Source organism: Neoarius graeffei, chromosome 13 (genome assembly GCF_027579695.1).
Source record: "Neoarius graeffei isolate fNeoGra1 chromosome 13, fNeoGra1.pri, whole genome shotgun sequence".
NCBI classification, from domain to species: domain Eukaryota; kingdom Metazoa; phylum Chordata; class Actinopteri; order Siluriformes; family Ariidae; genus Neoarius; species Neoarius graeffei.
Genome location: NC_083581.1, coordinates 14,771,047 through 14,791,166, shown reverse-complemented (window position 1 = coordinate 14,791,166; position 20,120 = coordinate 14,771,047). Strand labels below are relative to the sequence as shown.

At 39.4% G+C, this 20,120-nt stretch overlaps 1 long non-coding RNA gene across 1 annotated transcript; it reads left to right on the top strand.

The window, feature by feature from the left end:
- Nucleotides 1-18,509: 18,509 nt before the first annotated feature.
- On the top strand, nt 18,510-18,928 carry LOC132896006 (uncharacterized). The gene is made up of 3 exons (XR_009655898.1): nt 18,510-18,582; nt 18,672-18,759; nt 18,865-18,928. It is a non-coding gene; the product is annotated as an uncharacterized LOC132896006 (long non-coding RNA).
- Nucleotides 18,929-20,120: the final 1,192 nt, after the last annotated feature.

Sequence of the window (20,120 nt, the reverse complement as noted above, 5' to 3'; positions counted from 1 at the left end):
TCTTGGCTAAAATGTTTGACTACGCCACCTGTGGCCTTGCACCACAAGAGATAATTGTACCACAGTATTTCCCCAGACCAGGTTTTAGACAAGAGGGCTCTCCCACACCGGTAAGTAGTGAATACAGAGACGTGAGGTTTCAGTCTAAGGTGGGGTTTACATTAGACCGTATCAGCGGATCATCAGATTAACATTTTTAAAACGATTAGCATGCACACAGCAACGCCAATACACGATTCGCGTGCACACAGCAATGCCAATACACGGATACGCTCGGCTCCGCAGGCATCCTGCGCTCCAAATCACTCCGCCCTGAACAGCGAGTGCCCTCTGGAGGGTGCACACTCCGGCCCTGCGCAGCTCACAGAGCGCGTGAGTGAAGTGCACGAGCAGTGATTCGGGACTGAGCCGCTGTGTGTGAGATCTCAGTGCATATCGGGCATGCGCGTCACTTACCACTTGCAAGTGGAAGGATGGCAAGCCTAAAGACAATCATAACTACACAATGGGCAGTATTTGCATCAGTATTTGCAGTATTTTCATACTTTTATGCTCTTTAATGAAAGGTGATACAAGGAGGAAGTCTGCGCCGTTTTTCAGCAGTCACGTCACATGACCAATGCTAGCGAATCAGGAAGGTGGATGTCACAGTGACGTTGTCCAATGACGACGCCAGCTAGAGCTCAGCACAGCGTATCCGCGTATTCTCAATGTTTACACAGCACCGGACCAGACACGATCTGGATTGAATACGTGGACCCTGGCGGATTCCCGTTTCCCGGCGTTTCCAGGCATTTTAATGTAAACGGACAGTGCATCCGCGAAGAAAACGAGACAGATACGGTCTAATGTAAACTTGGCCTTAATGTCAATATTTACTGACAAACTGACAATAAAACAATATTAAAATCCACTTTGATTAAATAAAGCAGACAAGGCAAGTTATGACAGCGGTAAAGAAAAAAAAGAAATATGACACACGAGGGGAAAGTAAGGGCTGCCACCTAGATTAACAATACTATACATTAGCAATTTAGACTAAAGCAGCTTCAAAGGTTGGTTACCTGCCCTGGAAAGGTGAGGCTGACACCAAACGTGCTCTGGGTTTCCTGTGCCTACCTACACACACCTAGGAAGATACTCAACCGCACACACAACACAGATACTGCAAAAAGGTGATCACAGCAAACAGTCAGGTGCTCATTACCACTACCAATGGGTGAAGTGCACAAAGAGGAAAACTCAGATCCGGCGACCTGCCCCGTGGAACTGCCCAGGCTATAAAAAGATCAAAAGAGTAAGGTAAAACCAACAGTTCAAATCAAACAGCAGCTGACAATAGCCAAATCAGTTACTAATGGTGGCAGCCAGTACTTCCCTCACAGCCAACAACATTAGACCAACACATCACAGCAGCAGCAAACACACAAAAAGAGACACCTAAGCACAGGCTGGAATGGAATCAAAAACACAAAATAAAGAAAATCCAAAGTAATACAAAAAAATCAAATACTAAGGGCAATAACTAAACTCACACACGCACAAAGTTAGGCTAGGCAAAGCAGCAGTGGCATCCCTCTGAAGGAACAAGCAACAGTTAGCTGCATGGTCACAAATGTGCTTACAAAGTTAAAAAGGTTCACATTACTAAGAATACTCACACAATATTATCCTGCAATTAAGAATCACACAATGTTAATATCACCCAGATAAAAGTAATCACACAACAATAAGAATGTTCACACACCCAGCACATATGAACTGGACGTAAACAAACATTCTAATTTACCTCCATACATCAGACTCAGGCACAAACAATGGCATCAGACATCCCAAGCAGTCACAATGTTCACAGTGTACTACTGGAACTTTTGTCAAGACCACAAATGGCAGAATGCTCCCAGCGTCCTCTGGACCAAACCTTCGGTAGTTCAACACTACCCGGAAGCGTTAAATGGTCTACTGCGGATCACATCCAATAAAAGCAGCGAGAACCAAAGCAAAAGAGCAAAAAACCGGGGCTTGTGTGTGACCTGCCAATGAATGCAGTTTTGACCTACCAGTGAGTGCAGTTTTATAGATGTAATGCTAATCATAAATGAATAGCTACACCTGCTACCTGGGGGTGTGTCAGCTAGGTGCAGACCTACGGTGGCTGCAGGAGGACAACCTACCGAAGGATATCGGTTACACAAGGTTCATAATTGGTTGGGCAAAGGGTTCATGAATATTCAGCAAATGTTTCGCAACAGTTAGATGATGTATTTCTGATCATCGCTAAATGGTTGGCGCTGATGTCATGTATTGTTGAAATCTATTGAACAAGACCTTGGTGATCATTCTCCTGCCAGACACCAATACGTACAAAACCCTCAAGCATGCCTCCGAGGAAAAATGCCAGGTCTCCTCAAAAGCAAAGGGCCAAGTGTTCACCTGCTGTGTCACCACAACTTTTAGCTCGTCTGTACGAAGTACACATCGTCGTGCACTGCCACCAAACCAGCTCATTTTCACTGATAACCCATTGCAAAGCATTGCGAGCTGTAGTGTGACCATAGCCTAAGAGACAGCAACTATATTCACTGAACCAGCAGCAGTACATGCTACATTATCAATGATATACAGCCAAACAGAATCTTTGTTAAACTTTTGTTTCCAATTCTGAAATCAAATCTCCTTTGGAGATAATTTAATATCCTGCATGGATAATTATGTCTAACAACTATGATGACAGATTTAGTTCTGGTCAGAATGGTTAAAAAAAAAAGTCTGATTGTCAGTGCCAAACATTTAGGATTCACAGTCAGTTAACTTCATCTTTTTCTTTCCTTGTCCTCCACAGCAAGGGATGAAAGGGACTCTTTTCTCTGCTTATCATCCATAGCCACAACTATTTTGAAACTGACCCTGTCAGTTCGCCGGGGAAATATATCATCTCGCTGGACAGAGCAGGCCTCATCCAGGCAGAGTAAAAGAGCTGTCAGCCTGGGAATGGAGGCCTGATTACTCTCATATACACACACCTGCGTCTTACACACACACACACACACACAGAACCTTGCCTCATCCCAGAAAATGGTGGTCTGATTCAGGCCAAGCACAAAGAGACACTTGCGCTTGTAAACACACACACACACACACACACACACACACACACACACACACACACACACACACACACATATTCTGCTAGAGACTAAAATATGTGAGATTTAGCATTAAAGTGCTTATAGTAAATCAAAATACACTTATAAACAAAGCTTGCAAAGCATATGTGATGTATGTGTGTTAGGTAACAAGTTGCCATTTCATGTATCTAATCTCTTCAATGTTGAATTTAAACCCAAAGTGGTTGTGGCTGACACCACAAGGTATTTTTTTGTTTTGTTTTGTTTTGTTTAATTAATGGAATATAATCTACTCTCAACCTAATATTCTGTAAACCTTTCAGACACAGACAGATAGGCAGACAGATAGACAGACAGACTTGCTAAAATATTTACCTGTTTGTGTTCATCCTCTTTTCACTTCAACAGCAGTGTGGCTTGAGCTGGCATGGACTCCACAAGTTTGTGAAAAGCCTTATAATTATGATTTGATTTTAGGTCAAGTCCATTGGAGTTTCATCTGATTACATACTGCAGTAGAAAAGATTAGACATGAGGAGAATCTGATCTTTTGGACAAAGCCATTTAAATGGTCGATATCAAACATTTACTTACATTTAAATAGGGACCTCAAAAAAGTGCACAATTTTGAATATTAAATATTCAGAATATTGAACATTTACTTTCTTCCACTTTGTTTATTTCCAATAAAAACAATCCCAGACATTTGGACCCATTGTATCTAAATATAGAGCATTAAAAGGTTTGTGTTGTTTATTATTGCCTTGGGCTGTTTTGAAAGAAACCTCAACAAGCAAAATACATTCTTTTAAAATGAAATGAAATTATGTAGGTTAATAGGACATCCACTGTCAAGTAGTGAACATCACATGAGCTAATGTTCATGTTAGAAACTACATTTTTCAGTGGTATAGCTTGAAAAGAACAAACCACAGACTGTCTGCCCCACTTTTGAGCGGGCAATTTCTCATCTGGCCCCAAGGAAAGTCCTCTATTCTTACCACAAGCCAGCCAGTGCACATCATCTATTTATGAGGACTCGGCATAGGGCTGCACATGCATGACTATATACAGTGTCTTGCAAAAGTATTCATCCCCCTTGGTATTTGTCGTGTTTTGTTGCATTACAAGCTGGAATTGAAATGGATTTTTGGAAGATTGGCGCCATTTGATTTACACATACCTATGACTTTAAAGGTGCAAATTGTTTTATTGTGACACAAACAATAATCAGGATGAAAAAAAACAAATCTGGGGTGTGCATAGGTATTCACCCCTTTTCATATGAAACCCCTAAATAAGAGCTGGTCCAACCAATTCACTTCATAAGTCACATAATTAGCTGATTAAGATCCACCCGTGTGCAAGCAAAGTGTCACATGATCTGTCACATGATCTGTCACATATCTGAATAAATCAACCTGTTCTGGAAGGACCCTGACTCTGCAACACTACGAAGCAAGCAACATGAGAACCAAGGAGCACTCCAAACAGGTCAGAGACAAAGTTGTAGAGAAGTATGGATCAGGGTTGGGTTATAAAAAAAAAAAAATCCCAAACTTTGAATATCCCATGGAGCACCATTAAATCCATTATAGCAAAACGGAAAGAATATGGCACCACTACAAACCTGACAAGAGAAGGCTGCCCACCAAAACTCATAGACAGGAGGGCATTAATCAGAGATGCAATAAAGACACCAAAGATAACACTGAAGGAGCTGCAAAGATCCACAGGGGAGATGGGAGTATCTGTCCATAGGACCACTTTAAACCGTACACTCCACAGAGTGGGGCTTTACAGAAGAGTGGCCAGAAAAAAGCCATTGCTTAAGAAAACATGTTTGGAGTTTGCCCAGCAGCATGTGGCAGACTCCACAAACACATGGAAGATTCTCTGGTCAGATGAGACTAAAATTGATCTTTTTGGCCATCATGGGAAATGTCATGTGTGGTGCAAACCCAACACCCAGAGAACACCATTCCTACAGTGAAGCATGGTGGTGGTGGCAGCATCATGCTGTGAGGATATTTTTCATCTGCAGGGACAGGAAAGCTGGTCAGGACTGAAGAAAGACTGAAGGAAACCTCTTTGAATTGGCCAGAGGTTTGAGACTGGGACGAAGGTTCACATTCCAGCAGGACAATGACCCTAAACATACTGCACAAGCTACGCTGGAATGGTTTAAAAGGAAACATTTAAATATCTTGGAATGGCCTAATCAAAGCCCAGATTTCAATCCAGTTGAGAATCTGTGGCATAACTTGAAGATTGCTGTACACTAACGCAACCCATCTAACTTGGAGTTGGAACGGTTTTGCCTTGAGCAGGTTCTCAAACATTTGTAATCTGGCCCCTCCCTGACTGTAGCAAGTGTACTTTGACCCCCCCCCCCCCAAAAAAAAAGCTAGATAAGCTATTATTATTATTATTATTATTATTATTATTATTATTGGGCTGTTTTTATTGTTGTGTATTATTGTATTATTACAATGTTAGACAACACAGTCCGAGACTGAAAATGTTAAATTTTGCCCTATATCCTTTTAAAAATTTCTGGATCCAGACGTGGTTCCAGATCACCTCCAAAATTTAAGTTCTTCATTGGGTCAAGACAAGTATCTAGTAAAATTTTCATGAAAATCCGTCTGCACATTTTTTTCTGCAAAGTTTGGCAGAGTTCTCAAATTCTCGGCTCAGTTTTAGTTAAACACAGCCTCAGGTCATCCTCAATCTGTGCACGATTGCAGTACTTAGTTTTGAGCGTGGTCAGTTTTGAAAAGCCTGCCTCACACACATATGTTGATGCGAAAGGTAGGAGAATTTTTAAGGCAACGTCACAGAGCTGGGGGTACTCCTGCATCAGTGTTACCCAGAAGGATGTAAGAGAACAGGTGCTAAAAAGGTACCTCATCCTGCTGTCACTCTTCAGCTCAATAAGTTGCTCTTGCATTTGCAGTGACAAATAATTTGCGGTGCAAACAAATGGGTCCTGAACCCATGAAAATGACCGGTGGTCCTTCTTGAAATAAGAAACTAACTGTTGCTTAAGCCCAGACAGGTGATCTGCAGCTGATTGAAAAACAGAGGAGAAATCACTGCTGCATGCCTCAGTGATGAAGTCTGCAAGGCTGGGGAACATGTCACAATTTCTGACAATTATGTGGTCATGCCAGAGGACAAGTTTTTGGATGAAAGCTTCCACTATGTCAGCAAGAACCAACACATTGGAATCTGGGCCTTGCAAAGACAGATTCAAACTATTCAGTCTGTCAAATATACAACAAGGAAATATACGACAAATATATGACAAATACGACAAGGAAGCTAGCTACAGGGAATCATAGAGGTGCTTGGCCAGTTCCGAATTGCTTTTGGTCAAAAACATCTTCATCTCTTCTCGCAGCTCATACAAGCACTGTAACACTCTCCCTCTGGAAAGTCAGTGAACCTCTGTATGCAAGAGCAGCTGTTCATGCCCAGAAACCATTTCCTGACAGAGGACCCCGAAAAACTATGAGTTCAAACTATGAGTTCAATGGATGCGACTTAATGTAATTTATCATCTGAACTGCCTGTTGAAGCACAAACTGGAAGAGCATTTGCCACTTGCATTTGCCACTGAATGGTCTGTGACTACACACCCCACTCGCCGAGTTGCCGAGTGCTTTTTGTCAGGCTTATGGGAGTATTTGAATAATCTTACGGATTCCTAGTTTTTCACCAAACATTTTTATTCTGCAAATACTTCTTCCATGTGGTCACAGTGCACATTACGTGCAAAACAAGCAATAGACAGTCAAACCAGACACCATCGTGTTACACAGGCAGAGGGTCTCATTTGCAATGTCTTGGCCATTATCGTCCTGCGACCAGATTTGGTAGGTGCTTGAAAGCTCAGACTCAATATACTCAAAAGGCAAGTGTCCACATGAAACTGAGTACCATTTCACATCATCATGAGCTGAACATTGTTGATTGTTCCTGCGAAAGACAAACAGTATGCTCACTGCACAGGGTGTAATCGTGACATGAAAGCAGTGGTGTCTGGGGTTTATGATGTCAACAAACACATGAAATCAAATCTCCTTCAGCAAATATCAACACCATTGCCAGAATCAACTGCAGATGACTTGCCCCTTTTCCACCAAAGCAGTTCCAGGGCTGGTTCGGGGCCAGTGCTTAGTTTGGAACCGGGTTTTCTGTTTCCACTGACAAAGAACTGGCTCTTGGGCCAGAAAAAACGGTTCCAGGCTAGCACCAACTCTCTGCTGGGCCAGAGGAAAGAACTGCTTATGTCAGCGGGGGGGCGGAGTTGTTAAGACCAACAACAATAACAAGACCACGAAAGATCGCCATTTTTAAGCGACGAGAAGCAGCAGCTGTACAAACGCGAAGTCATCCATTATTATTGTTGTTGCTGTTGCTGCTGCTTCTTCCGTGTTGTTTTTGCTTCGATATTCATGCCAAGGTTTATGCAAACATAGCGATGTAACTGACGTATACAGCGACGTAACTGACGTATACATTGACATAATGACGTGGCTTCCCTTAGCACCGCAAGCTATGGAAAAGCAAACTGGTTCTCAGCTGGTTTGCAAGTTGAACGAGTTGTGAACCAGCACAAGCACTGGCCCCGAACCAGCCCTGGAACTGATTTGGTGGAAAAGGGGTATCTGTTCATGAAACCCAACCCTCAGAATACACTGTTGCATGTTCTGTGTGGCAAAGTGTTGTTGAGTAATTTTATTGCACAACACAATCTACCGTTTGCCATGTCAGACCATGTCTGTGACTTGATTAAAGAAATTTGCACAGACAGTGAAATTGCAAAGAAAATGACTTGCGAACACACCAAAACCATACAATTAATCAAGAGATGCCCATCACAGGATGCAACTCAGAGAGTGATTCACCACTGAAAAACAAAACAATTTTCACTGATGAGTCCAGTGATCAGAAATGTGAGAAAAGACTTGTGATTCTAGTCAGGATTTTTGACCAAGATAGGTTCCAAGTCTAGGATTTTGGACATGCCTGTCTACAACATCAGAACTGCAGAAGCCTCGATGATGTGCTCAGGTATGTGGCTAGCTAACGTCAAGATGTTGAGATTAATATATTAGAATTTCCTGCCAAGTTAACCTTATGCAGAATAAATGATTTTTGATGTTAAATCACAAAATTGGTTCACAACATCACAGCCTCCAAGTACAGTCAGGAGCATTGATTTGATGGACTTCATCTTGAACTTTCTGAAGTGAATTATGGGATGGATATGATCATGAACTTCATATGGCAAATTATGATGCAGAAAAAGTGCTACTGAAGTTTTTCAATATAACATGCCTCAAACACAACATATACAGTACTGTGCAAAAGTCTTAGGCACATGCTATAGACCAAAAATGGCTTAAACATAATTAAATGAAATGTTTCAACATTAAAAAATACTATAAACAGCAGTAAGCCATAATAAATGAGACAAAGTCAATATTTTTGTGTGAGAAGACCCTTTGCTTTATAAAGAAAGAAAGAAGTCTCAGGTAAAATGAGTGCAGTTTTATAAGGAAATGAGCTGTAGGTTTTACTGAGCATCTTGCAGAACCAACCACAGTTCTTCTGGACATGTTGTCATACTTGCTTCTTAATTTTGCAGCAAAACCCAGTAGCCTTCATTATGTTTTCTTTTTTCAATCTGCAAAGTGCTCTCATATGTAATATACTGCTCAGATACAACCTTTTTTCTGTAACATAATTTTATGCTGAAAAACAAATATTTGGAACTCAAATGTTTTTGTACTGACTCAATAATGTAAAAGTCATAAAATAGAAATCTATAACAAAGTGTGTGTGAAAAAAGGGTGCCTAAGACTTTTCCACAGTACTGTGGTTGCCTCATTTTTAGTTTGTAAGGAACTTTGTCTTCAATAAGGTTTTTGTTGTTGTTGTTGTTGTTGTTGTTGTTGTGAGGGCTTATAAGGCTGGACTCCAAAATGGGTTCACCAGCATGTACATATTAGAGAGGTAATCAAATATAAATAAATTATTCAGAATAAACAGATATGTTCTGAACAGACACAAATACAGATACAAATAGGAGGTGCAGTCAGATATGAAGCTTGCGGGAAGAGAAAGACCATATAGAACCAACTATGCTTGCTAGAATACAGTACATTGCAAGTAGGTACATCTAAAAATATACTACATATTCACAAGCAGGTTTTAAAAAAATAATAAATAAACAAATAAAAAACCACAGTCCCTCATGTAGTTTGACCAATTATGAATTACGAAAACTTTCTGGTTTAAACCAGACCCAATTCAACTTTAAATCTAAACACAGTTACACATATGGATGCTTGGAACACTAAACAAGTACAGATACAGATATTGTCATGTGCAGAAGACCAGACCAAAAATGGTACAGTTTTGTCAAGTTTACATCTCATCCAAAAAGGTTTGTTTGTTTGTTTGTTTGTTTGTTTGTTTAACATGGAAAAACTTTAAAATATGGTTGAACTCAATCTTTTAATGCAAACACCCAGAGCAAGGATACACACCCACTGAGAGTACACAGCCAGAGTCCAATTACATCTCTGTGGCACATTAGCTGGCATTAGCAGGGGAGCTAAACTTCTAGTACATCTCCCAGTGTCCTGACCTCCTACCCACAGAGTCAGTGATTAAGCATAACAGCTAATGTGCACTAATGCCTTGCACTTCCTCACAGTGAAGCCTGCCTCTCTCCATCTGAAATCATGATCCACACTGCATCAGAGTGACTGTGATAAAGTCAGTGAGTTTTCTTCTCAATTACCAATTGAAGAAAATAAATGGTGCTAATGCTAAGACCAGGAAGGAATAGGAGATAAATTAGCCAGTCTTCTTAAATGCACAAAATCAGCTGTTGTAAAAATTGTGTTTTGCATCAGTGGCCAACTTCATGTTACCAGCAAAGTATAAACAGAATTCTGGAAAAAGATAGATGTATTCATCTTTTTTTATTTCATTTGGATAGTGTCATTATATAGTGTCTTCTCAAATAGCAGTTAAATCCAGTGAACACTTGCTGACTTTCGGACTGCAGTTGACTTGCTGACTTTGGGACTACGGTTGTCGTGAATGGTTTTGCACTCGGGTTTCCATCGGTGGGGGGTTTATAGCATCAACGAAGCTGACTTTATGTTAGGACTATTAATGTTAGTCATGTTGTCTGTTGTTGCCTGGATGGGGATGGGTTCCCTTTTGGGTCTGGTTCCTCTCGGGGTTTCTTCCTCATGTCGTCTGAGGGAGTTTTTCCTTGCCACTGTCGCCATTGGCATGCTCATTGGGGATAGATTAGGGATAAAATTAGCTCATATTTTAAGTTGTTCAAATTCTGTAAAGCTGCTTTGCAACAATGTTTATTGTTAAAAGCGCTATACAAATAAACTTGGCTTGACTTGACTTGAACAGTGATAATGGGAGTTGCTAATTCCAAGTATGAAGAGTTAGACAGCTCAAATCATGGACTCTAAAATTAGCCTTTCATTGGCTATAAAAAGGATTCCCCAATAGGTGATAAAGTGATAAAGGGGATACATTATTGGATCATACAGCTCTGTAAATATCAATATATATTAGCTCTGTAAATTACTATTTGCTCTTCAGCCTTTTAGCAGGACATATAGGTTAAAAAATAAACATCAAAATTTGGAATTCAAAACTTTGTTTTAACTGATCCTTCAATTTCACAGAAACAGCAGTAAAAAAGATAACTTTTTTAGTAGCTGTTGCAGAATTGCTTTGTATTTATACTCAACCCTCATTCACATAACAGGACAGACATTTTACAAGTAACATGTAAATCTGTTCAGCTACTTTACAGAATCTTTAATTTTACAGCAAATGTAATGCATGATTACCTCAACACCATATATCCCCATTTATCAAAAATCTTGATACATTTTTGTACCCATCATGATATATTTTTGAAAGACAGTTTTTCTTTTAATACAGAGTCCTTCAAATCTGAAATGCACCAGTCTTTACTATGAAAATAATGTTACTTACTGATCAAAAAATAGATTTTAATATATGTTTTAAGACATAATTTTAGTTAATTTATACCATTAATGAATCTATCATGTATGTAGCATGTTCCAAATCTTGAAAATAAATATATTATTTTAAAATATAATTATTTAAAATATATTAAAATAATATATTTATTTTCAAGCTTTGGAACATGCTACATATATGACAGATTCATTATGAAGCTGCAACTCTTCTCACGTAACAGGACAGACAACACACATTATCCAAACAATGTTTCTTTGTTAAGAAATGAAATGATGGGAGTTGCTAAGTTGGTGCCAATTTTCATTTCAAAAACTGATGTTGACAAAGTAATTCTCATTACATCAACTATTATTTACACAAATACTTCAACTATTATGTAGTAGGCCATGCAGTCTGTAACTAGGAAAAAGAATCTTAGAATGAAAAATGATAGTTCAAAAATGACACAGCTATTACAGGCAAAATATCAGAAAGTGTAACACACCAATTCATCACTTTTACAAAAACTTGAAAAACTGTTCTGGTTGAACTTTTCTTTTCTTCCAGAACAGGCATTGATAGTCTTTTGGTGATGTGGGTAATGGACTCTCTCAAGATGTCAGGACGTGTTGGCCACTTGTACAGTCCAGTAGAAGTTTCCTCCATGTATTGTAATTTAACTTCAGCTGGAAAAACCTCCTTGATCTGGAATAAAAAAAAATGCCTTAAGTTATCTTAAAATAAGTAATAGGATTTTATGCAATCTAATTTTGGTAAAGACATTCAATCTGATATTTATTGTCCCACCAACAATCTTTCAGTTATACAGAGACAATGTCTACTTGAAGCAGATATAGCACTGCCTTTGCTGTAATATCATGCTGTGGACACTTAACACAATCCCACACTCAGTCACATTATCCTGACACTGGGCTAGCCAGTCCTAGAACTAATCTCATATGCAGAGCATTACCAGTACCAATTTTTACAACTTTGGTATGTTGAGCCAGGGCTCAAACCAGTGACCTCCTGCTTACAGAGACACCATCTGAACCTGCAAGACATAGTCCGGCAGGGACTCATCAGCGGGAAGCTTGAGCACCTCCAAACCGAGCCAGTTTTTCAGCACGTTGATATAGTAGTCATGGAGAGTGTGACTTTCTTTGGCGAGTTGCTACCCGGACGCATTTCTGTTGTGGATGTTGAGGCTAGTGGCCTCTTCCCTAGGCTAGGATGGTGAAGCATGTGTCACTGAGAGCTAGCACTTCACCAATTCAAGTGATAATTCAAAGGCAGGGCTACCAAACAGGTGTCCACTCTGCAGGAGTGAAAGAAAGAAACACACACTGCTGAAAGATGCACAATCTTGGTGATTTTTGACAGGCTCCAGGTCTGGTAATCAGGGTGGTGTCTCCACACGCCACCGCCACGTCCTCCATGGACACGCAGTCTGGCAGGGACTCATCGGCGGGGGCTTGAGCACCTCCAAACCAAGCCAGTTTTTCAGCACATCGATATAGGAGTCATGGAGAGTGTGACTTTCTTTGGCGAGTTGCTACCCAGACACATTTCTGTTGTGCTCCCATTCTGAAACAACTGCCACAGCACTTAAAATGGATTAAAATGTCTGCTACATCCAACAGATTTGGTGCTTTATCTAATGAAGAAGCCAGTAAAATTGCCTTTGATTTTAAGAGAGACATTGTAAATGCATTAGAGCAGGGGTCATCAAACTACGGCCCGCGGGCCAACTCCGGCCCGCCACTCCCCTTTGACCGGCCCCCCAGCCCCTCTGCCCTCCACCACTTGAACCGGCCCTATGAGGCAATCCCCAAAAGTGGTCATGGCCTATTTTTTTAAATTGCTTTTTGGCAAATAATAACATGTCTGCATCTTGTATTTTGTTGATTTTATCAATTAAAATTGACATTTAGTTATAAAATTAACTATTCATATTTTCCGAATTTTTGTCATATGCTTGCGATCAAGCAGTGACAGGCAGCGCATGCGCAGAGAACTGTCAGTGTTCAGGACAGCAAAATGGCTAGCGGTAAGCGAAAAGCTGACAGAGAGTGCAGAGTTTTTAAAGAACAGTGGACCACCTATTATTTTTTTGTTCAGTGTAAGGACCGTGCAGTTTGTCTTGTATGTAAAGAAAGTGTGTCAGTTTTCAAAGAATATAATCTGCGTCATCACTACGAAACCTGCCACAAAGAGTATGCTAGTTTGCGAGGGCAAACAAGAGAAGACAGGATTCGGAGGATGAAATGCGGACTGGCTGCACAACAGAATGTATTCCTTCGCCAAACCCAGATCAACCAGGCTGCTGTCCGAGCTAGCTATAAGGTAGCTCACCTACTAGCTACCCATGGAAAGCCGTTTACTGATGGGGACTTTGTTAAAGTATGCATGCTTGCTGTGGCCGAGGAGGTGTGTCCCGACAAGAAGGATGCGCTCAACACGGTGAGTCTCTCCGCACCTGCTATGACCAGGCGAACAGAAGATTTGGGGGACAACGTGTATGACCAGCTGAATGAGAGAGCGTCAGAATTCGAGTTTTTTGCTTTGGCCATGGATGAGAGCAATGACGTGCAGGACACAGCACAACTGCTGCGATCTATTGATCTATTGCTCATATTATAATTTCACTGTTTTTTTTAATGTATTTATTTTATAGGCCTATTTATTTGACCTTTATTAAGTGCTGCACACAATTATTATTAATATTATTAATAATATCAACAGGCCTACCTACAATTTATCATTTTCCACTCACCTTTGCCAGTGTCAATCACCTCAACTAGGCAGATGTTTATTACCTTGACAGCTTTGATGTTATTTTTATTAGAAAATAAATAAATGGAATATCTGTGGTATTTCAAATTAAAACAAAGTGTGAAGACTCGATTACTACTTTTGCAAACCACTAGTAAAGATAAACAAATATGTGCCAGGAAACAAGTGTTGATATAATATAGTGGATGTAGTAGTGGGGATGGCTGTGCCAGGCTAGTAATCTCTACTACACAATGAGGCCTGCTGGTGGTCATATTTGTCTGGGTCATACAATTCTATGTTATATAGCTGACCCGACCCCAGCCCCCCATCACAGTCAGGAACGACAATGTGGCCCCCAGAGAAAAAAGTTTGGTGACCCCTGCATTAGAGGGAATGGTGAGTAAACCTTCTCAAAGCCAAAATGCTAAAGGTCATCCTCACAGCACTCAAAAGAATTCTAGCATTGACAGCTAAGTCACAGATATTGTATCAAAAGTTGTAGCAGCAATTCAACTTCTACTCATTCAGTCTGTCATGGCAGCTGTGAATGCTGCTGTCACTAGTGCGACAAAACAGATCATTGACTCTCTGAAAGAGGAGACCCGCAGAACAAAAACAGTGATCTCGAAGTTAAAAATCGAGACCCAAAAACACTTGTTCGAGCTTGACAGGTTGGAACAATACAGTCGAAAGGAAAATGTGAAAATTAGAGGAATTGCAGAATCAGAAAATGAAAACAACTGATGTGGTGATAAAAGTAGCCAGAGATATTGAGGTGGACATTTCACCTGTTGACATTAGTACAAGTCACAGGCTACCAAACATATGGAAATGGAAATGAAAATGGAGATGGTAATGAAAACCAGAAGGGTATGAATGGAATGAGAACTCGACCACGCACCATTATTGTTAAATTTGTGAGGAGAGACAAAGGCGGCGTTGAGAGCTAAGCATAAACTGAAAGGAAAAGCTGAGTGCAAAGGTGTTTATATCCACCATGATCTGACACACATGAGAAGTAAGATTATGAGAGTACTCAGAAAGGATAAAGACATCAAAAGTTGTTGGACAATTGACAGTAAAATCTTTTGTAAGATAATGGAAGAAGGGCAAGAGCAAACTAAAGTTATTGATTCTCCTCAGCATCTGTACAAAATTGGGTGGGGCAAAGAAAAAAAATCCAAGAGTTAGGTATATACTTTGACAAGCCAGACCCCTCAATTCTTAATGGCATCAGCCTGGACCATGCTTACTATAAAAAATAAAAACAAAGAATGTCAATATTTCATTCTTATGCCTTAATGCATATGGTATAAATAGCAAACTTGATATTGGTATTATAGATGATTACATGCAAAATTTTGATTTTATCTGTCTTTCTGAAACATTGTGATTTAAATGAAAATGATTACTGGATATACCCCTACTGTTAAATGTTCAAATAATCACAAACATGGTGGTTATCATGGTCTGTGTGTTTTTGTTAAGAACTGCCATTATGTTCATTGTACCATCATTGAAAACTCTGTTGCAGAATCTGTAATATGGATTGTAATTGATGAAAAAACATTTGGTAAAAAATAAAAATAACTCATTGTGGGTCATGTTGATATACCTGGAGAAAGCTCTATATACTACTCTGGTGATGTTTTTGATCAAATTGAGGAAGACATTTTGAATTTAACAGTTACATAATGCTTCCATCTTATTAGCTGGAGATTTTAATTCTGGTACCCTAGTAACAGAGGACGTAAAGGGAACGTTAGAATTTGGTTCTCTAAAGGTTAGGTTATAACCAAACCAAAAACTACCATTTAAAGAAGGTTCCCTTTGGTTACAGCAAAAACCAAACAAAGGCTAACGTTCCTTGAACTTTTAGGGAACCACTCATATGAAACGTTAGCCAGTAGTTGCACTGCTACCACCACACAACGTTATGCTTGGTTGTTTTTTGGTTGTTCTGAGAACCAGTGCTGACAGTTTTTGTTTCCTTGATATTTTACACTAGGCCAGCCTAGTGTGACATTATTCATTAATTTCTCCTGTTCATTTTTATGGTAGGGCTAAATTGGACCAATGTGCAAATAGAGTAAAATACAAAAAGGTATGATATTTGTTTTAAATTCAGTGAAATGGAGACATACACAAAAGTAGGTCTAACTTACAAAGAGTGCAAAGAGTACCATACAAAGTGAATTATATTGCAAGTTGCATTCCAAACAGGGTTCCCCTTTCATTGTGTGTGTGGTAGGCAAGAGCCTAATTACCTGATAATGCAAGCCATTGGTAGGCTGCTATTAAGATTCCACATATTAAATGGCTGATTAGCTGGCCATTGCATTTTATCTTTTGCAAACTTGTTTAAAGACAACATTATTGGTGCTGGATTTGGTGGACCCCTTGCATTTGTGGCCTTAAAAAACAATATTTCAAATTATATCCCGCAGTACAACAGTTTTTTTCCCCTAATGATTTGGTATGTTCTCTCCTTTTTCTCTTGGCTATGAAAAACTGTGTGCATATCACTGTATTAGTGCAGCCTTCATTCATTGTTTCTCCATTCATTGTTTTCAGAGCACATTAATTGAACCAAAGCTGAAATAGAAAGAGTAAAGTAGGCTACAATAAAATAAGTACAGATGTCTCAAGTTGTTTTAAGTTGTTTTAAATTCAGTGAAATGCAGACACACATAAGTAGGCCAAGAGCCTAATTACTTGATAATGACAGCCATTGTTAGGCTACTGCTATTCAGATTCCACACATTAAATGGCTGATTAGCTGGCCATTGCATTTTATCTTTTGCAAACTGGTTTAAAGACAACATTTATTGATGCTGAGTTTTGTGGACCCATTGTATTTGTGGCCTTAAAAAACAATATTTCATTTTTTATCCTGCAGTACAACACAGTTTTTTCCCCTAATGACTTGGTATGTTCTCTCCTTGTTTCTCTTGGCTATGAAAAACTGAGCATATCACTGTATTAGTGCAGCCCACAGACCTAAAGTAAACTATACTGGCAGTCGGTCACGTGGTACCGGAATCTGCGGCCGCCATTTTTGGCTACCCCAGACTTTACTCCAGACTTCGCACAGCAAACTGTTATTGCTGTGTAGCCTATAAAAAATCGGCATGCAATGTGAAAATCCCTCCGAAAATAAATAAAATACTGTTAAACAACTCACAGCTGAGTTAGTCTGGGGTAAGATGGCGTCCAGTTTCCACCTAGTGTTTAGGTGGAATTTTAGGTCTGTGGTGCAGCCTTCATTCATTGTTTCTCCATTCATTGTTTTTATAGCACATTAATTGAACCAAAGCTGAAATAGAAAGAGTAAAGTACGCTACAATAAAATAAGTATATATGTCGCAAGTTGTATTAAGTCAAGTAGACTACAATAAAAAATAAAATGTAGATGTCTCAATAAGTATTCCAAACTGAGTTTTAAATTCACACAAAAAACTAGACCAAGAGCAATTAAGCTTAGCCTACTTGCTAATGACAGCCATTCAGAGGCACATGAAATGGCTGGGCTATTAAAGCCATTGTGTGTGCATTCTGGCTTTTGGAAACTGGTTCAACCAGTTTTTGTTTTTGTAACTGACAAAGCTGCTACAGCAACACTTTGCAAATTCAATAGATTGCCATATAACTCATGAGTTAACGTACACAATGGCATATTATTGTAGCAGTGGACTGAAATTATTAATCTACAAAATATGCGGTATGCCTTTAAGACTGCCTCGCGTGTGTGTGATGTCACGTCCTGTAATAGCTATGGTTAGAGAGCTCATTGGAAATGAGAGGACAACTGGATGTTTACGTTTTTGCAGAGGTTTTTTTTTCCCCTGTACACTAAACGAAAAGTCTAATGGCACAGCAATTCAGCATGCATCTATTTGAAAACGTTTCACCTTACGCCTACAGCAAGATCAACTGAAGGTATGTCGATAGTACAGCCATTTATTTAGCATGTTAGCTACCATGATGCCATCCTTTATGGAAAGAATCAAACTCTGCACTACAGTGAATTGTTATTACTAGAGTAATGCTGTAGTGCAGAACAGAATTACTACAGTGTTAGTGCAGTAAATGCTATAGTTTGGATAAAAATAAATGGCATACTGCAACGGCTCTGTACTTTAATGCAAAGGGCAATTTCGTGGACAGGAAACACTGCCGTCCTGCCGCAAGAAAAAAATGTATTGTTTTCGCATAAGGGATATCTGCCTCTATATTTACTAGAATGTGAAGATGTGCTGTTGGGCCTATGCAGCACAGTGGAGGAGCTAGACAGGAGTCTGGCTCAACCAGAAAGAAGGAACCAAATGGTAATTTATTGGACATAATTATATATGAAATAAATTGTCATTGGTAATGTATTGATTTGGCTAATGAAAGTAGACCACATAAGCTCTCCAAATTCATTTTCATTGTATACTTATGTTTTTCTTGTTTTTGTTTGTTTTTTTGTAGAAACGTTTCCTTGAAAGCCTGGGAGGGGCGAATCCAGGGGCAGCCATTCGTCACATTCTACGCCAGGTGGCTACCAACAATGTCCTGGCGCAGTACAGCCTGAGGGGGAGGAGAGCAAAAAAGCCTTTTCAGAACTTAACCCTTTGCAAAATTATAACGGGTAAGTGTTCAAACATTTTTCAAATCAGTGTTATGCCAAGTTTGACTGAGATTTAAATGTGTAACTTTTTTTTTTACTTCTATTTGTAGAGGCCTGCATGCAGAACTTCCCTGGCAAGAAGGTAGCTGATATTGAGGAGTGCATTGGGCATGCACTGAAGTTTGCACCACACAGACGGTAAATTAAACTTAAGTCTTTTATCAATCGCTGAATATTCACAATAATTAAATGAAACGTTGGCACTAAGTTGGTGTTAAACGTTTTGTTTCTTATTCTTTTTAGGTCAGCTGGTCCTCAAGATTGAAGACGTACACCAACTTCTATGCACACGCACCCGTTTTTGGCATTTCTAAAATTTTTCTTATTTTTTGCCTTTATTGTATTTTATTAAGAAATAGTTTTCATAATTGTCCATAGTTGTCAGATGTTTTATAATGTATAATAATGTTGCACTGTGTTGCTGATGTCCTTACCAATGTTGTATTCTTGATATTTTTTTCTATTAAACTTTCTAGTCCTGCAACATTTTCCTGGTCATTCATCACTGCTTATATGTTCTGAAGTAAATAGTTGTCATGCAACCAAAACTTTTACAATGAATTACATACTACAGAAATATGACAACATTATGGTGAGGGAAAGAACATTGGGGGAACACTGAGGGAACCAAACATGTAACCAACGAGGTTACTAGAGTGTTGTAGGGGAACCTTGTGGGAACCAACACATAATAAACAAGGTTGGGGGAACATCAGGAGCACGTCTAGGGAACCAAACATGTAACCAACAAGGTTATGGGAACGATATGGAAACGTTGAGGGAACAAACATGACATGAACAAGGATAAAGGGACGGTGTGAGAACGGTGAGGGAACCAAATGGGAACCACATGAGTAATGTTCTGGGAACCAAAATTAAACTTTCCTGCCAACCAAGTGACAACCTAAACAGAACCAAAAATGACTTTCAGGGAACGTAGCCGGAACCAAACTGGAACCAAAGGCTCGTGTTCCAGGAACGTTCTGGGAACCAAAAATTGTTAGTAGGGTACTGCTTGTCTCAATGATTTTTTTAACGGCTGATGATGCTGTTACAGTAGAAGGTGGTATCGACCTTAAGGATAATGACTTATACACATCAAAATATGAATTGGAGAGTCTAGGTCGAAGCACTGAAAGATATAATGTAGACAAAGTTACAAACCATAATGGGTATAGTCTTGTTAACCTGTGACTTAAACTGTTAATGGCAGATTTGGTAATGATGAGAAAGTTGGTGACTATACGTGCTATAATACAACAGGCAAAAGTACTGTAGATTACATAATAACGTCACCTGAATTATTTCCAAGAATATCAAATTTCTGTGTAGATACTTTTGACAAATGCCTCACTGATGTACGTTGTCCTTTGTACATCACTTTGAATTTTGAGAAAAATGTTCCACAAAAGGTAGAAAATAATGTAGACACTGATCATAGTGTTGAATCAGTAGTGTTTACATTTTGAAAAATAAATGGAAGGCTGAGCTTGCAAATG